Source organism: Neophocaena asiaeorientalis, unplaced genomic scaffold, assembly GCF_003031525.2.
Source record: "Neophocaena asiaeorientalis asiaeorientalis breed wild unplaced genomic scaffold, Neophocaena_asiaeorientalis_V1.1 scaffold261, whole genome shotgun sequence".
NCBI lineage: Eukaryota > Metazoa > Chordata > Mammalia > Artiodactyla > Phocoenidae > Neophocaena > Neophocaena asiaeorientalis.
The window spans coordinates 1-16316 of record NW_020173939.1 but is presented as its reverse complement, the minus strand read 5'-3'; the positions used below and the strand labels follow the sequence as shown (position 1 = coordinate 16316).

At 38.7% G+C, this 16316-nt stretch overlaps 2 long non-coding RNA genes across 2 annotated transcripts; both read right to left on the bottom strand.

Annotated features, from left to right (window-relative positions):
* Positions 1–5858: 5858 nt before the first annotated feature.
* LOC112404657 (uncharacterized) lies at positions 5859–8654 on the bottom strand. The gene is made up of 4 exons (XR_003004154.1): positions 8598–8654; positions 7220–7379; positions 6741–6927; positions 5859–6182 (listed from the first exon to the last, which is right to left on the bottom strand). It is a non-coding gene; the product is annotated as an uncharacterized LOC112404657 (long non-coding RNA).
* Positions 8655–8704: 50 nt separating this feature from the next.
* LOC112404658 (uncharacterized) lies at positions 8705–13265 on the bottom strand. Its single transcript, XR_003004155.1, has 4 exons — positions 12494–13265; positions 12229–12275; positions 11054–11241; positions 8705–8763 (listed from the first exon to the last, which is right to left on the bottom strand). It is a non-coding gene; the product is annotated as an uncharacterized LOC112404658 (long non-coding RNA).
* Between the last annotated feature and the right edge of the window lie 3051 nt (positions 13266–16316).

Here is a 16316-nt window from a genome sequence, read left to right as displayed (position 1 = left end):
ACATATGTTCCCATATCTCTTCCCTCTTGCATCTCCCTCCCTCCCACCTTCCCTATCCCACCCCTCTAGGTGGTCACAAAGCTCCGAGCTGATCTCCCTGTGCTATGCGGTTGCTTCCCACTAGCTATCTATTTTACGTTTGGTAGTGTATATATGTCCATGCCACTCACTTTGTCATGGCTTACCATTCCCCCTCCCCATATCCTCAAGTTCATTCTCTAGTAGGTCTCTTTATTCCTGTCTTACCCCTAGGTTCTTCATGACATGATTTTTCTTAAATTCCATATAATGTGTTAGCATACGGTATTTGTCTTTCTCTTTCTGACTTACTTCACTCTGTATGACAGACTCTAGGTCCATCCACCTCATTACAAATAGCTCAATTTCATTTCTTTTTATGGCTGAGTAATATTCCACTGTATATATGTGACACATCTTCTTTATCCATTCATCCGATGATGGACACTTAGGTTGTTTCCATCTCCTGGCTATTGTAAATAGAGGTGCAATGAACATTTTGGTACATGACTCTTTCTGAATTATGGTTTTCTCAGGGTGTATGCCCAGGAGTGGGATTGCTGGGTCATATGGTAGTTCTAGTCGTAGTTCTTTAAGGAATCTCCATACTGTTCTCCACAGTGGCTGTACCAATTCACATTCCCACCAGCAGTGCAAGAGTGTTCCCTTTTCTCCACACCCTCTCCAGCATTTATTGTTTCTAGATATTTTGATGATGGCTATTCTGACTGGTGTGAGATGTGTAATACCAAGAATGAACTGCAATGTAAACTATGTAATGTAAACAGATGTAAACTATGGACTCTGATTGATTATGATGTGTTAGTGTATGTTAAACAGGTGTAATAAATGAACCACTCTGGTCGGGGGATGCTGATAATAGGGGAGGCTATGCATGTGCAGGGGCAGTGAGTATAAGGGAAATTCCTGTACCTTCCCCACAACTTTGCTGTGAACCTCAAACTGCTCTTTTAAAAAGTATAAATAAATAATAAAAGAGAAATCATATCCTTCAAGAACAACGAAGTGGGGGCAGAAGGGGTACGTCTCCGTCAGAGAATTATTAGCACTACTTTCCCTTCTACTTAGGGCTCTAAGGCATTAGGGCCATATGCTACAAACAACGTTCAATCCAAAATAACAAATGAAAGATTACCACTACTAAGATGAGAAAATGGATCTGTTGAGATGGGGCAGAGTGCTGAATATATTTACTTCCTTTGCCTGATGGTTCAAAACACTGCTAACTCCCTGCCACATCCTGGTAGAGAGGCTGGATTCACACACTTTCCAAACCGTAGAATCTAGAAATACATATTCCAACAAAACCTTAACTAGATATAAAATTACTCTACAATCAAGCAAATTGGAGGTAGTATGGAATTCATTTTTAAATTGGCTTTTGGCTGAATATAAAAATCAGCAGTTTAAAGGCCCAGAATAATTTTCAGCAACTAAGGCTTACGCATAACTTAAGAAACTCATTAGCTTCTTAAATTCTTAAATTTTCAGAGCCTGTGAAAACAGTATAGCCTGGCTATATATTTCAACCAACACTCAAAGCATGTAACACCAGGTAGCATCAGAACATTTTTTAAGAAATTGATAAAATGCCTCAGCTGCCTGCTGGAGCAGAGGGAGGAAACAGAGCAGAAAAAAACAAAAGACAAATACAACCAATAACAAAAGCAGTCATCTCACAAACTTTTAGCTGAAGGCCTCCCTCCAGACTCTTGCATGATTTCCTCCTTTGCCTGATTCCTTTTGGGTATAAACATTTATATGGTGATCCTACGGTAAAGTTTTATGTGAGTCACCGGTTTGTTCTATATGTCAAACAACCTAGTGCCTTCCACATATTCTTCTCCTGTAACTCAGAGCAGAACAAGACAGGAAACCTGTACTCTCTCAGAGACAAGACTCTGCCAACATAGGCCAACTTCCTGAGAAGATGAGGGTTCCCATCTTTTTAATTTGCTGGTAAATTATTGTAAAGGCACACTTATTTTGTTCTTTGTTTGTTTTGACGGGACACCTAAGTCAGCTTGAAATTACCTTTGATTTCAAACTCAAGACTAAACTTTATCAGACAGAACAGGAATCTGCCCAGTTCTGCCACTTGCTAACCAGGTAACATTGGGAAAGTAACAGTAACTGAGTGTTTGCTACTAAAGCACCGTTCAAACTGCTTTACTTAGATTCATCCATTTAATCCTCAAAAAGACCCTTTGAGGTGAGACCCAAGGAGACAAAGTAACTGTGTGAGAGAACAAGTAACCCACTCAAGATCACAGAGCTGGTAAGACAAAGAACTAGGATTAAACCAAGGTAACCTTTTTGCCAGAGCCTGTACTCTTAACCACTTTACTGGTGGGTTTAAAATTTTTTTAATGTAACCCACTATAAGAAATATGTTCTACAGGGCTTCCCTGGTGGCGCAGTGGTTGAGAGTCTGCCTGCCGATGCAGGGCACACGGGTTCGTGCCCTGGTCCGGGAAGATCCGACATGCCGCGGAGCCGGCTAGGCCCGTGAGCCATGGTCGCTGAGCCTGCGCGTCCGGAGCCTGTGCTCCGCAACGGGAGAGGCCACAACTGTGAGAGGCCTGTGTACCGCAAGAAAAAAAAAAAAAAAAAAAAAGAAATATGTTCTACAACACAACCCAATACATATATATTTTATCAATTAAGACTGACCTGTAACTTGAGAGTCTTTGTTAGATGTATAATTGAAACCAAATTTTATGAAAATATACTTATTCATTTTATGCAGTACACTGGTATTTTTCTACTGTATTTTATTGTTTAAAATTCCTTGTCAATCCTCACCAAACTGATTTCAACTTCCACTGAGACTCATGACCTGAACTTTGAAAAACAAGGTACTACATTTCTTTTTACCACCATGGGAATTTTGTGAGGATTAAATATGATAATGTGTACAAAACCTTTAGCACAATGCCTGACACAGACTGTGCACCCAGTGCATGAGAGTGATTATTACTGATCTTGTAAATTAGCAGTAAGTAAGGGAGGCAAGGACACTTAGGGGGAAAACCTGACTGGAGTATAGGTGAATTTATGGCCTGTTGGCATCTTTCCCGGGCAGTGAGATAGGGAATTTCCCCAGTATTTTCAATTTATATTGTAATGGAAATCCACATTTAGAAAGAGACCTGGCTTGTAGCTAACTCTGATTTCCTCTTCTTCACTAAAAAGGGCAATTTACAATTTGCTATGCCTCTCTGCCGGAACCCTCAGTAAACCCAAATTTTTCATTTATGTTCCCATCCGACACTACTCTGGACACTATGAGCTTTACGAAATTGGTCTTCAGCTGGGGAGGTACACTCATTTCCTATTGATGCTTTATTAATTACCACTACCTTAGTGGCTTAAAACAACACAAACTTATTATCTTACAATTCTAGGGCTCACAAATCTGAACCAGATCTTACTGGGCTAAAAGCCTTTCTGCTGGCTCTGGGAGACAATCCCTTTATGTTTTCCAGCTTCTTTTGAGATGCCAGTATTCCTTGGCTCTTCTTCCATCTTCAAAGCCTGCAACAGCAGGTTGACTCCTTCTCACATCAAATCACTCTAACTCTGACACTGATTCTTCTTCCCTGAATCTTCTGCCTTCGTCTTCCATCTATAAAGGATCCTTGTGATTACACTGGGTCTACCTGATAATCCAGAATAAGTTCCCTATTTTAATATCTTTGATTTAGTCACATCGGCAGAGTCCCTTTTGCCATGTAAGGTAACATTCAGAGGCTCTGGTGATTAGGATGTGGACATTTGGAGGGGGAAGAGGGTCAACTATTCTGCCCAACACAGGAGACAAACCTTACAAAATAGCAAATATGATTTAACAAGAATAACACATAACATTTATTGAACATTTACCATACAGTAGGCGTTGTGCTGAGTGCTTTACCTGCTAACTCATTTCCTTGTTGAGAAACCAAGGCTCCAAACGATCAGAGAGTGTCAAACGTAGGTGTGCCTGACTTCAAAGGTCATGCTCTCAACCACTTGACTACATAGTTAGGTACTAGATGTGTGTACAGTTAGTGGTTTGCAACTTCTCCCCAGCAAGTACTCCTTTTTCTCTTTCCCCGCAAGAACTATATTTTGAAAAATTCTGTATGTTAATTTTTTTCATTAATCAAAGATAATTGTAACAGCTGATAGCTTTGAGCTAACCTCTTTGCCTCTTTGGATTTATATAGTTCCAGCCAAACATTGCAACTTAATATTTTATTTAACATATTTTGGCATCATTTTGGGATACTGAAACATAACCCACTTTGTAGATGCGTAGGAGTTCAGAGAAGAAGGAACTCAGTGGGGGTGGGTGGAGCAGTCAGAAGAAATAGGGTCTGACTTCAGTCTCAAAGAAGCAGAAATTTCAGAGAATAGAGAAGATCATGAATGAGAAGTGAGAACAAGTACCTGTAGGAATGAGACATAGGGAGCTTGTTAGGAGAACTGGGCAAAAGAAATTAAAGAAGAATAAATAAAACATTGAGGCTTTGAAAGATAGGTAAATAAAGTTAAACTTAACCAGACAGGAAAATGCAGAAGCTGGAAAATTTCTGAGCAGGAGCCCTTGGGCTTGGGGAGATTAATCGGCTAGAACAAAGAGCATGAAAGGAGGAAGTGAGAGACTGGCAATTGTAATTCACCTTCCAGGAGGGAAATTGGTGGCTGGGAGGCATAGAAAGAGGTAGAGACTAACTTTTCACTATACCCCTTTTGATTCTTCTAAATTTTATACAATGTACATGTATGAATTAATGTCATCTATAGATACACATATGTAATATATATAATGTATAAGTAACATATAGAAGCAGACATGTATGTACGACTATCACTACTGACCCAAAATACCATATAATAAAACTACACATCTACTTTTAGCACACTTAAGAATTAAGGATAAACCACTCCTCAGTTGTACTCTGCACCCCGCAACGCCTGGCTTGAGTAGAGCAACTTCACCAATTTTCTCATTGGTTTAAAACATTGATCCTTTAGTCTCTGTCTACCTACCTCATCCTAAGCATCAACTCCAGGTTGGGCTGGTGCCCAAGCAATTATATATTGCTCTTACATGTTTGCCCAACTTGAACATGCAGGTACTAAAATAGAGACTGGGGTTAAAACCAAACATGATCTTGGTAACGTGTTTTTATATGTGTGATTAAGGCCAAGCCTTTGCCCATCGACCCACAAATTATACGTAAGATGTTACAAACTCATATTATGGAACCTGACTCTTAAGAAATTTTATTGCCCAGAGTGTAGTGAGGTACAGACTTCATTCACCATGCTATGGCTTCTTTGCAACATACACACCCACCAGTTGGCCGGGTGGGACATGGTTCTCATTCTTTGATCTTGTAGCCCTCTCTAAAATGTAACAAAATCTCTCTGGAAACAGCTGAAAATCATTCTCTCCTTTGAACTGACCTTCAGATCACCTCTTTCTGTAAGTTTTTCTCAATCAGTTACACTCTACAAAATAATAGTGATTAAATTCTTCATTCACTAAAACTCTCTGGTAACCTCCATACTTCAGCATGAATATAATTGAACCTCTTTACTGTGTTTCTGTTAAATATTTGTGTGCATAAACATATGTACACTCTGCTACGTTTCCAATGATAGCTTCTTAATAACTGAGATATTTCAGGCATTTAATTCAGATGTATGCACCATCTGAGTACTCACTAAATAAAAATATATACAATGCTTTTATTCTAATAAGTTCATTCCTCATCACAAAGCAAAGATAAAGAAAGCTGCAAATTTATGATATTCGGCTCTGACTTTTACATGTATAGGTCCTGGTTCTACTGTGATTGTAGGATACTATATCGTGTACCTCATTAATAAGGGCCCTCTGATAAACCTGAAATAAACCATCTGGTTTACTCCCAGTTCTATCACCTTTTACTTGTAATACTTGAAGCTAGTCAATCTACTCTTAGACTTAGTTTTCCCATCTTTAAAATGGAAATTGTTGGGGAGAACACTTACCACCATCCCCTCATTCCAGTTATTTTCTTCCTGGAGGAGTTCTTTCACTGGAATAACGTACCCAGGCTCTCGCTGTACCATCCATTCCCCTTCCTTCATCAGGCCAGTACTCCTTCCTAGGGGAAGAGAAGTATCTTACCTGACTTGTAGGTTTGGTAACATAGTAGCTCATCTTTTTTTCTTCCCTTTCTCTTTGGAATCTTCCTGCCTTTATAATATCATTTATTAGCTCCATCATATCTCAGTAGAAATAATAATTACAACACAAGCTTGTCTTAATGATATTGTATTTGTTAGAATGTAAAACATTTTTATGTGTGAGAAGTTACTATTTCAATTTTAATACTTCTTTCATCTATTTATTTCATAATAAGTTTTTAAAGAAGATTGATATATTCATTCAATCAGATGACTAAGTTTTCACTAAATCTACTAAAAGGAATAAACTTAAGTTAATACCTAATTATGCTTGAAATAAAATATCTTCCATCCAACATATTCAGTTGTACATGGTTTCTTTAATAATATTTTAATTTTCTAAATAGGTGAAAGAAAATACTACTGCTACTTAGACTACAGTCTAAGAGTTTAGAGATACAGTTTAGATTCAGAGAGTTATCAGAATATTGGCTGCAAAGATTTTTTAAAATCCTGTACTTTTGTCATAATTTTACCTTTGTGAACTATAATGATTTTTAAACATGAACTTGTAACTTTGAAAAAACAAAAACTTGAAATGAGCACACTAGAGAATTCTGCATGCTTTTCACCCAAGAATTGCAGTCTTCTACTGGCCATAACATCCTTCCACAGCCTAAGGTGATAGTAGGTGGATTATTGTCTCTTTCATTGTCCTAGGCACTGTTGAACAAAACAGATATGGCCCATGTCTGCACAGAGATCACATTTGAAACAACAGCATGGCTACACAGTTTTTAAGTCATTTTCCACTAATTCATAACCCAGCTTTGACAATCATAAAGTTGTTAATTCTCACTTAGACTAAAATTGGCAAGGCCCAAATATTTTACTTTGAGAAAGAAAACTAATACTTACTGGGTATAATCTTATGCACATTATCCTATTTAATTCTCCTAACACCCTTAAGAAAAGTATTATTTTCACTATTTAATAGATGAAAAAAATGACTCACTGAGATTACAAAATACCGAAGAGGTCATGCACATAGATTAATGAAGAAGGAGACTTTTAACTCCATTGGGTGCCAAAGTCCCATATTTTTCTTCTAGAATCAGATCAGTTAATGCCAATTATATTCCAATTCCAAGTTGTTATTATAATAAGGAAGATTTCTAAACGACAAAAATGATGTATATAAAGACTTAAATCATCATGATGTATATAAAGACTTTAGTCATCACTTTTGTAGATTGAGTGACTCTGGAAATTGCTTAGAAGAGTCCCTGACACGTAGCAAGCATTATATAAGTGTTAGGTTGTTGTTTGTTTTTTTAAATTAATTAATTAATTTATTTATTGGCTGCATTGTGTCTTCGTTGCTGTGCGCGGTCTTTCTCTAGTTGCGGCGAGAGGCAGCTACTCTTTGTTGCGGTGTGTGGGCTTCTCATTGCGGTGGCTTCTCTTTGCTGTGGAGCACAGGCTCTAGGCACGTGGGCTGTAGTAGTTGTGGCACGTGGGCTCAGTAGTTGTGGCTTGCAGGGTCTAGAGAGCTGGCTCAGTAGTTTTAGTGCACGAGCTTAGTTGCTCCACAGCATATGGGAAAAATTAGAATGTGAGATGTTTTAAATTCTTGCATTTGTACTTTTTTAAGTGGTTTATTTTTCAACTTTTCTGTCTTGTTTCTAATTTTAAAGACTATGAGATATATCCCCTCTTTTTTTGGATTTTATTTATTGGCTGCATTGTGTCTTCGTTGCTGTGCGCGGTCTTTCTCTAGTTGCGGCGAGAGGCAGCTACTCTTTGTTGCGGTGTGTGGGCTTCTCATTGCGGTGGCTTCTGTTTGCTGTGGAGCACAGGCTCTAGGCACGTGGGCTGTAGTAGTTGTGGCACGTGGGCTCAGTAGTTGTGGCTTGCAGGGTCTAGAGAGCTGGCTCAGTAGTTTTAGTGCACGAGCTTAGTTGCTCCACAGCATATGGGAAAAATTAGAATGTGAGATGTTTTAAATTCTTGCATTTGTACTTTTTTAAGTGGTTTATTTTTCAACTTTTCTGTCTTGTTTCTAATTTTAAAGACTATGAGATATATCCCCTCTTTTTTTGGATTTCCTTCCCATTTAGGTCACCACAGAGCATTGAGTACAGTTCCTTGAGCTATATACAGTAGGTTCTCATTAGTTACCTATTTTATACATAGTAGCAATAGTGTATATATGTCAATCCCAATCTCCCAATTCATCCCACCCCCCCCACTTCCTCCCTTGGTGTTCATACGTTTGTTCTCTACGTCTGTGTCTCTATTTCTGCTTTGCAAATAAGATCATCTATACCATTTTTCTAGATTCCACATATAAACGTTAATATATGATATTTGTTTTTCTCTTTCCGACTTACTTCACTCTTTATGACAGTCTCTGGCTCCATCCACGTCTCTACAAATGACCCAATTTCATTCCTTTTTATGGCTGAAGAATATTCCATTTTATATATGTACCACATCTTCTTTATCCATTCCTCTGTCCATGGACATTATATGTATACATATAGCTGATTCACTTTGCTGTACAGTAGAAATTAAAACATTGTAAAGCAACTATACTCCAATAAAAATTAATTTAAAAAATAAAATTAGAAAAATAAATAAGAACTTACAGGAATAAAAGGCATTGAAGTTAAAAAAACAAGCAAAACAAAAAAACAGACTATGAGAGATTTCAAGCATGCCATTTCAAGCTACCATGTCCCTAAAATAGCACATGCAGATAAAAATAACCTTTATTCTCAGTAAATGGAAAATATGACTTAATATGACTCTACAGAATTTTGAATAGATGAATTCAACATATAGGTGTGAGGCTTGTTTTTTAGCCTAATTTGCATAATTATTCTCATGTTCTTTTTTTCTCATTCAGTTGATGTGGTTTAGCATTAGTATTCTTTAGGTTTTCTGTCATTAGCCATTCATTATGGGCATTAATTAAACAATATACATATCACTAAGAATACATATTTTGAAGCTGTATAATGGTGAAACTATCATGAAAGCTAAAGGTTTGAGGTTGTGATAAACAAATTGAAGCCAGATATTTAGAAGGTCTGCAATAAAAAGAATCTTAGCATTTAAATGAGTTTAGAAGCACTGAAATACAGGAATCAGCAGATCAACATTATACTATCTATCTCGAAAAGAAATGAAAGAAGGTGTGTGGAGAAACAGCACTCTCATTTGTCTGGCACAACCTCAGTGAAGGTCAATTCAACAATACAAACCAAAATTACAAACGAACATAACTCTTTTGTCCAGCAGTTCAGCTTCTAGGACATATATATGGATACACTTGCACATGTATGAAATGACATATGTAATGATTACTTATTGCAGCATAATTTGTAATAGTAAATATGTGGAAACCAGCTAAGTGTCCACCAATGAGGGGTAAATTATGGCATATCCATCATTTAAAAACAAAAAAAGTTGAGAAAGCTTTTTATGCATTTGTATGGAAAGATATCTGAAATAGATTACTAAGTGAAAGACAAGCAAGGTGAACAGTATATACTGTAATACTAATTAAATAAAAGTAAGAGACATAATATACACCCACATATATTATTTATTTTGTATTTAAACCTATTAACCTTTTATTGAAGTATAACATATATATACACAGAAAACTGCACATTGTGTAACCTCAAAGAATTTTCATAACTGAACATACCCATGTAACTGGCACCAAGAGTCTAGGTCCTAGATCAAGAAACAGGACATTTCTATCACCCCAGAGGCCTCATCCTGTCCCTTCTAGTCACTATGACCACTCTACAAGAGTAGACATTATCCTGATTTCTAAAAGCATAGGCTAGTTTTGCTTATTTTTGTACTTAATAGGCATTGACTCATAAAATGTATACTCTTCTGTGTCTAGCTTTTTCATCCAGTATTGTATTTGTGCAATTCATCATATTGTACACTGCTCAATATCATTGCTGCTTAGTATTCCACTGAGTAAATGGGCCACAAATCATTTACTCATTCTACTATGTATGGATATTTGGGTAATTTCCAGTTTGAAGCTATCATAAATAGCACTACTATGAACTTTCTAGTATATGCATATGCACGTCCACATACCTAGGCAAGGAATTGCTGACGATCCTCATAACTGCAATTTTAATAGTACTGCCATACAGTTTGCAAAATTGATTGTACCAATTGACACTCCCACCAGCAATGTACAAGAGCTCCAATTGTTACAAAACCTCACCCACACTTGCTATATTCTGTCCTTTTAATTTTAGTTATTCTTGTATTTGTGTAGTGATATTGCACTGTGGTTTTAACTTGCAGTTCTCTAATGACTGATGATGTCGAGCACCTTTTCACATTCATTTACTCTTTGCTATGTAGATATACCCTTGTGTGGAACTACCTAGGTGTTTTGCCTAATTTTCTATTGAATTATCTGTCTGTTACACTTTTAAATTTTGAACCATGTGAATACTAATTTTTAAAAATTTTAAAGTAATGCAATTAAAAATATATATAAATTTTATAGTGCTCTATGCTGCATGTTCTCTCCTTCGAGCTTTATAATATACTAGTATTTCAGAAGCTCTAAAAAGTCTTAACATTTTCACCACCACAGAACAGTTGGAGAAACGCTGTTTCCATTCTTGTCTAATTTTTAGTGTTCATGGAATTAATAATTGCTTCCTTTTTTTACTTGCTTATACTTTTTAAGTTCTCTCTCGAATTTTATCATGTATTTCATTAGATCTATCAAACATCTATCAATATAACTACCCAAATACTCAAAATTAGTAATCTAAATAAATTCAATTACACTAACCAGTCTTTCTTCTTGGAGTCTGCCATCTTCCTTCTCTGGTGAATACGATTGCTCTCTAATTCTGCTACATATCTTTCACCCTGGCATTTCCCTTCACATTCTCCTGGTCCTTTTTTCTGGATCCCATGTCTTTCTCTTTCTTGTCTTGCTCTCATGTTTTGTTGGAGCACATCCTCTAGTAGCTTGCCCTAAAAAAAAAAAAAAAGGTGGATAGATGGATGGAAAATAAATGTTTTCATCCTTGTATATGTGAAAACATTTTATTCTATTCTTACACTTGATGGATAGTTTGACCATAGGATTCTAGGTTGGAAGTTATTGTCTTACAAAACTTGAAATTTCACTGTAGTGTTTTAGCATAAAAGTGTTATTGTTGAGAAACCCAATGCCATTCTAATTCCCATCCATTTATTCCTGCGGCTTCCCTCTGAAAACTTTTAGAATCTTCTCTTTATTCTTAGTGTTCTGATCTTTTTAATGATGTGCTTTAACATAGGTCCTTTTTCATTCACTGTGGGTAGCTGGTGGGTCCTTTAACTATGAAGATCTTTGTCTTTTGGTCCTGGAAAAAATTCTTGAATTATTATTTGATCATTTCCTCCCTTCTTAATGTTTGTTCTCCTCTCTAGAATTCTGTTTGTAAACTGACGGGATGAATGAATGAATGGGAAAAGTTTTCTGAGCACTTTTTGTAGCAAAAAGCTTATTAAAGAATGAACCACAGATTATTAGACCATATCTTTAAAGCTAAGTATTTTATTTTAAATTATCAAATTTTAAAATAGATTATCAGACCATATCTTTAGAGCTAAGAATTTTATTTTAAATTATCAAATTTTACAACATACTATTTCATTACAGCTTCCATTTATTGTAAAATGTAACACTGCTACTCTCATTTCAGGCAATACAAAAATACAGGATGCACTGATTTTCTGTAGGCAGAAATCCCTGACTGAAGTCAGGCATTCCCTATTACTTTGCTTTAGAATTCATTAAATGCCTAGCATGGACTTGGTATTGTGTATAATATTTGCACCACACTTTGCAAAATAGTCATTTCTGGTGTAGAAAAGTGTTTGTTTAAGGTAAAAAGATCTTTGCAGTCTTTTTTGGTTGGCATTAAACACCGCATTCTTCCCAGATCTATAAGAAAGAAATGTTTGCAGTCTTACCTGGAATCAAGGGAGGGACTCTCTCAAGGTTACTTTTCAATCTCTGTCTGTAATTATGGACGTCAGGAGAGAAAAAAAAAAAAAAAAAAGAGAAAAATACGTCCCTAGTAGAGAAGCACTCAACAGGAACTAAACATCTGAACGTTTAGACAGGATTAAATTCCGACAGGGCTTATCAGCCACCCCGACACGACTGAAGTAGTTGGAAGTGAGGTTAGATTGGAGTCCAGATAAGCAAGTGAATCTACACCCCTACCTGACTCACCGGGCTGAGAAGTGCTGAGCCCTAGTAGGTCACCACCGCACATCCTCAAAGGGCTTTCCGCGCAGGCGCGGAGTCAGGAAACGGCAGCTGCCACACCCACCACGCTACCTCTATCTGGTGTTTGGCGACTCCCGGAAGACGCGCCGATGGGACCAGAGGACATTCCTCCTGGGTGGGAGGGTTCGCTGACTGGGTGTGAAGCTGCGGAGAGGCAATTTCCCCAAAAGAAAACCTTTCCAACCTAGTGGGTTGGGTGGAGAGAAGACAAATTGAGCGCCCCTGGCTCACTTCCCTACTCCCAAGCCCCCGCCCGAGCCCCGCCGGTGTGGCACACGTCGTCTGGTCGCCACAAGGCGGAGATCTCGGGCCTGAGGCCGAGGCCGGAGCCTTGCTTGGAGGATCGCGGGCCAGTGGCCCTCATCCCCGCCTCGGCATCCGCCGCTGACGTTGCCTGAGAAGTCTGGGGAGGGAGGAGCTCCGAAAGGCGGGCTCGGGTGGCTGGCAGCGCCTGGGAGGGCCAGGTCGGAGAGAGGAAGCTCCTCCCCTGTGCGCCCCGCCGCCGCAGAGTTGACCAGTCTCTAGAAGAGAAGAGTCCGCTCCGGCTCCGGATAAGCAGCGGCTTGGCGTGGGCTGCGCGGAGAATGGACGGCCTCGTGACCTAATGTCCGGCAGGCTGTAGGGCCTGCCGACCCGGCTCGCGCAGGGGGTGGAGCCGGGGGAGCGGCGGGCACTTCCGGAATCGACGGGCTGCCTGAGTGCCCGCGCCACCCGCTACCATGAACGAGGAGGCCATCTGCAGCGCCCTGCCCACTATCCCGTACCACAAGCTCGCCGACTTACGCTACCTGAGCCGCGGCGCGTCCGGCACCGTGTCTTCTGCTCGCCACGCAGACTGGCGCGTTCAGGTGGCCGTGAAACACCTGCACATTCACACCCCGCTGCTCGACAGGTAGGGCGCCCTGGCGGCTCCACCGCGGAGCCCCGAAATCTGCGTTCCCCACCCCACTGGCTCTAACCCCCGGCAATCGGGCTCTGAAGCCCAAGCGACGGTGACCACTTGGGATCGGCCGCACACCTCGTCACCTCTAGGCAGCCGTTCAACGCTTGGGCTAACATGGTGGGGAGAGCAGGCTTCTCTGGAGATAAAGCAATCACGCTTCGTTTCACTGCCCTCTCCTTTGTTTCTTACTCCTGGGCCTCCTTTCTCCAGACACCAAAAATCAGCGATCACAGCCCAACTCTAAACGTCCTCTTTATTGAAATTGGGTTCTGTTTGCTTTGTTTTTCCCTTTTTTTTTTTGAAGTCGAATTCTAGGGCTGCACTGCCCAATAAGTAGCTCTTAGCCACAGGTGGCTATTACTTTTTTTTTAAGTGGCTATTAGAAAATTTCAAATTGTATATGTGGTTCACATTATATTTTCATTTTTTTTTTTTTTTTGTTTTTTCCTTTTTTTTTTTTTTTTGAAGTCGAATTCTAGGGCTGCACTGCCCAATAGGTAGCTGTTACCCACAGGTGGCTATTAGAAAATTTCAAATCGTGTATGTGGTTCACATTATATTTTTATTGAACAGCACTGCTGTAGAGTCTGGGACGTTTTGGTTTGGGCTTTTTGTTGTTTTTGGTTTACACATGTAGGCATGAAAGTTTAGATATCAAACTCAATTTAGTTTCTCCTCTTACCGTCACAGGGAAGGAAGCCTGTCTCTAGAGGAAACTTGTATTATTTTTGCTAACAATAAACGGAAATCAGAAAGCTGTTAAATGACCAAAACTTTTGAATGTCTCTCCCATCCTGGAACAAGTTTAGTGCAATGTCCAGATTTCAAGGGAAGGCTAGATTAGTTCCTGTTTCCAGAAAAACCTTTCAACCATATATATTAATCAGTGAGTCTAGTCACTAGCCTTGTGTATTTTCCTTCCAATAGGAATTTAACTAGCCCCTGCATTCAATTCTTAGTGAGTTAACATCCATGATTGCAACATTCTCCTCTCCTCCCCCTCTATCTAAAGGGAAAATACATCATGCTAGATGCCTGATTAGCCAGAGGCTGTCAGTATCCAACAGCAGATAAATTCCTCAGCTTCAGCCCTGCTAATGGTATTGACTTTCATCTGCCTGTGGCTTTTACTTGCTCTCTTGCGATCAGGCTTGGATGGGCTAGATCTCACAGTAATTTTGAGACACCTCTAGAAATTGTTCCCGCTTTTTGTGTACCATAATCCTGATTTAGTGATATACAGGGTATATTTACCCTGGGTCTTGAATTCTGTGGAGCAATTACTGGGAAATTATGTGTATGTAGTCAACTTTGAAGGGTGGTGGTTGATTAGAGAGGGTAGATGTATTTTAGAATCAACTATTAAAATATATGGAAATCTAGCACTGATGGACTCCTTAGGTATTTTAAAGGAGATTGATCCTCGCATTTTGGATGCTGCTTCTCAAGATTTTAATTTATCTAAGTTTTGTGCCATTTGGGGCCAAGAAATGAAGGAAGTTCCCTTTCATGCTCATTAACAATTTCATCATCTAAAATTTTTCACTAAATCGGGTAGGAAATTAATTCTGCCGTCAAAGAAGCCATAAGAAAGTGCAACACTCTGGCATTACTGCATCACATTTTTTCTTCCACTTGTTTCATAGAATGTTAACATTAGCAGTATTTATGTAGTCTGAGCATAGGACTGGGCTATGCAGTTGACTCAAAGGGTGTCTTATGTCCTCACTTATGAAGTGGGAATAACAGATACATGTACTTCTTGGGCTCTGGTGTGGATAATGTTTGCATTGTTCTTTGAGATCACAAAAGAAAAATAAGTTTATGTGCTGTAACATGTTCTTATTTCAGTGATTGGTGAATTATTTTCTGTAACCTCACTTCTGCCCAACGAGTGGACCTTCCCCAACAATCTCCCAACTCCTTATGCGTAGATGAGTCTGATAGCTTGTTCAAATACCTTGTGTAAACAGTGTAACTGTTTTGTAACTGAAATTTGCTATGGGTAATTTTGGTAATATGTCTATAAAAGCTGTTTTACATTTTAATTTTTTTAATACAAAAACCTATTTTTAAACTGTTTTGGCTTTTTCTGTTTTCCACTCATTCTTCCTGAAATCTGACTTCAAGAATTTTCCCTCTCTGATTAAGCAGTGAGTGGAAAAACAAAGGCTTTAGAGTCCCACAATTGCAATTCAAATCTGACTCCAAATCTGCCACTTATTGTTGGCATGACCAGTAGAAATTATTAATTTATGTGAGCCTTCATGCTCTCGTATATAAAGTAGGGATAATGAAACCAACTGTAGTAAAGTGGCCAACACATAAAAGGATCACAAGAGAAGGAAGAATGCATCATACTCTTAATGGGAGGGGGAATTAGTATATTAAGTATCAATAAGATATCCCCTAGCATGCCCTCTCTATAATTCTTTCTTAGAGTATCCAGGAACCTTCCCAGCAAAGGTGCTACTCAATAACTGTCATGTTGACCTACATTTCATGAGGCAAATACAGACCTGTTTCAGCTTAGGAAATATAAATTTAATTAAAGCAGGTCTCACAAACTGGTATAATTGGTTGCCTCACAGTTGGGATATTAAGTGGCTGAAGAACAGGGAGAAGAAGAGAAACTCTTTATGCATTCTTGTAATTCTTGAATTTTGAAACATGTAAGTATATTACCTCTTCAAAACATAGATGACTAAGATTTTTTTGCTTTATTTTGCTTATTGTTTGTTTTTAAAGGAGGCTTCATAGTCTGGTCTGGAATGTCTGTTGCTTTTCTTATTTCAGCAGCCATTCATCAAGAGCTTGGGTGGT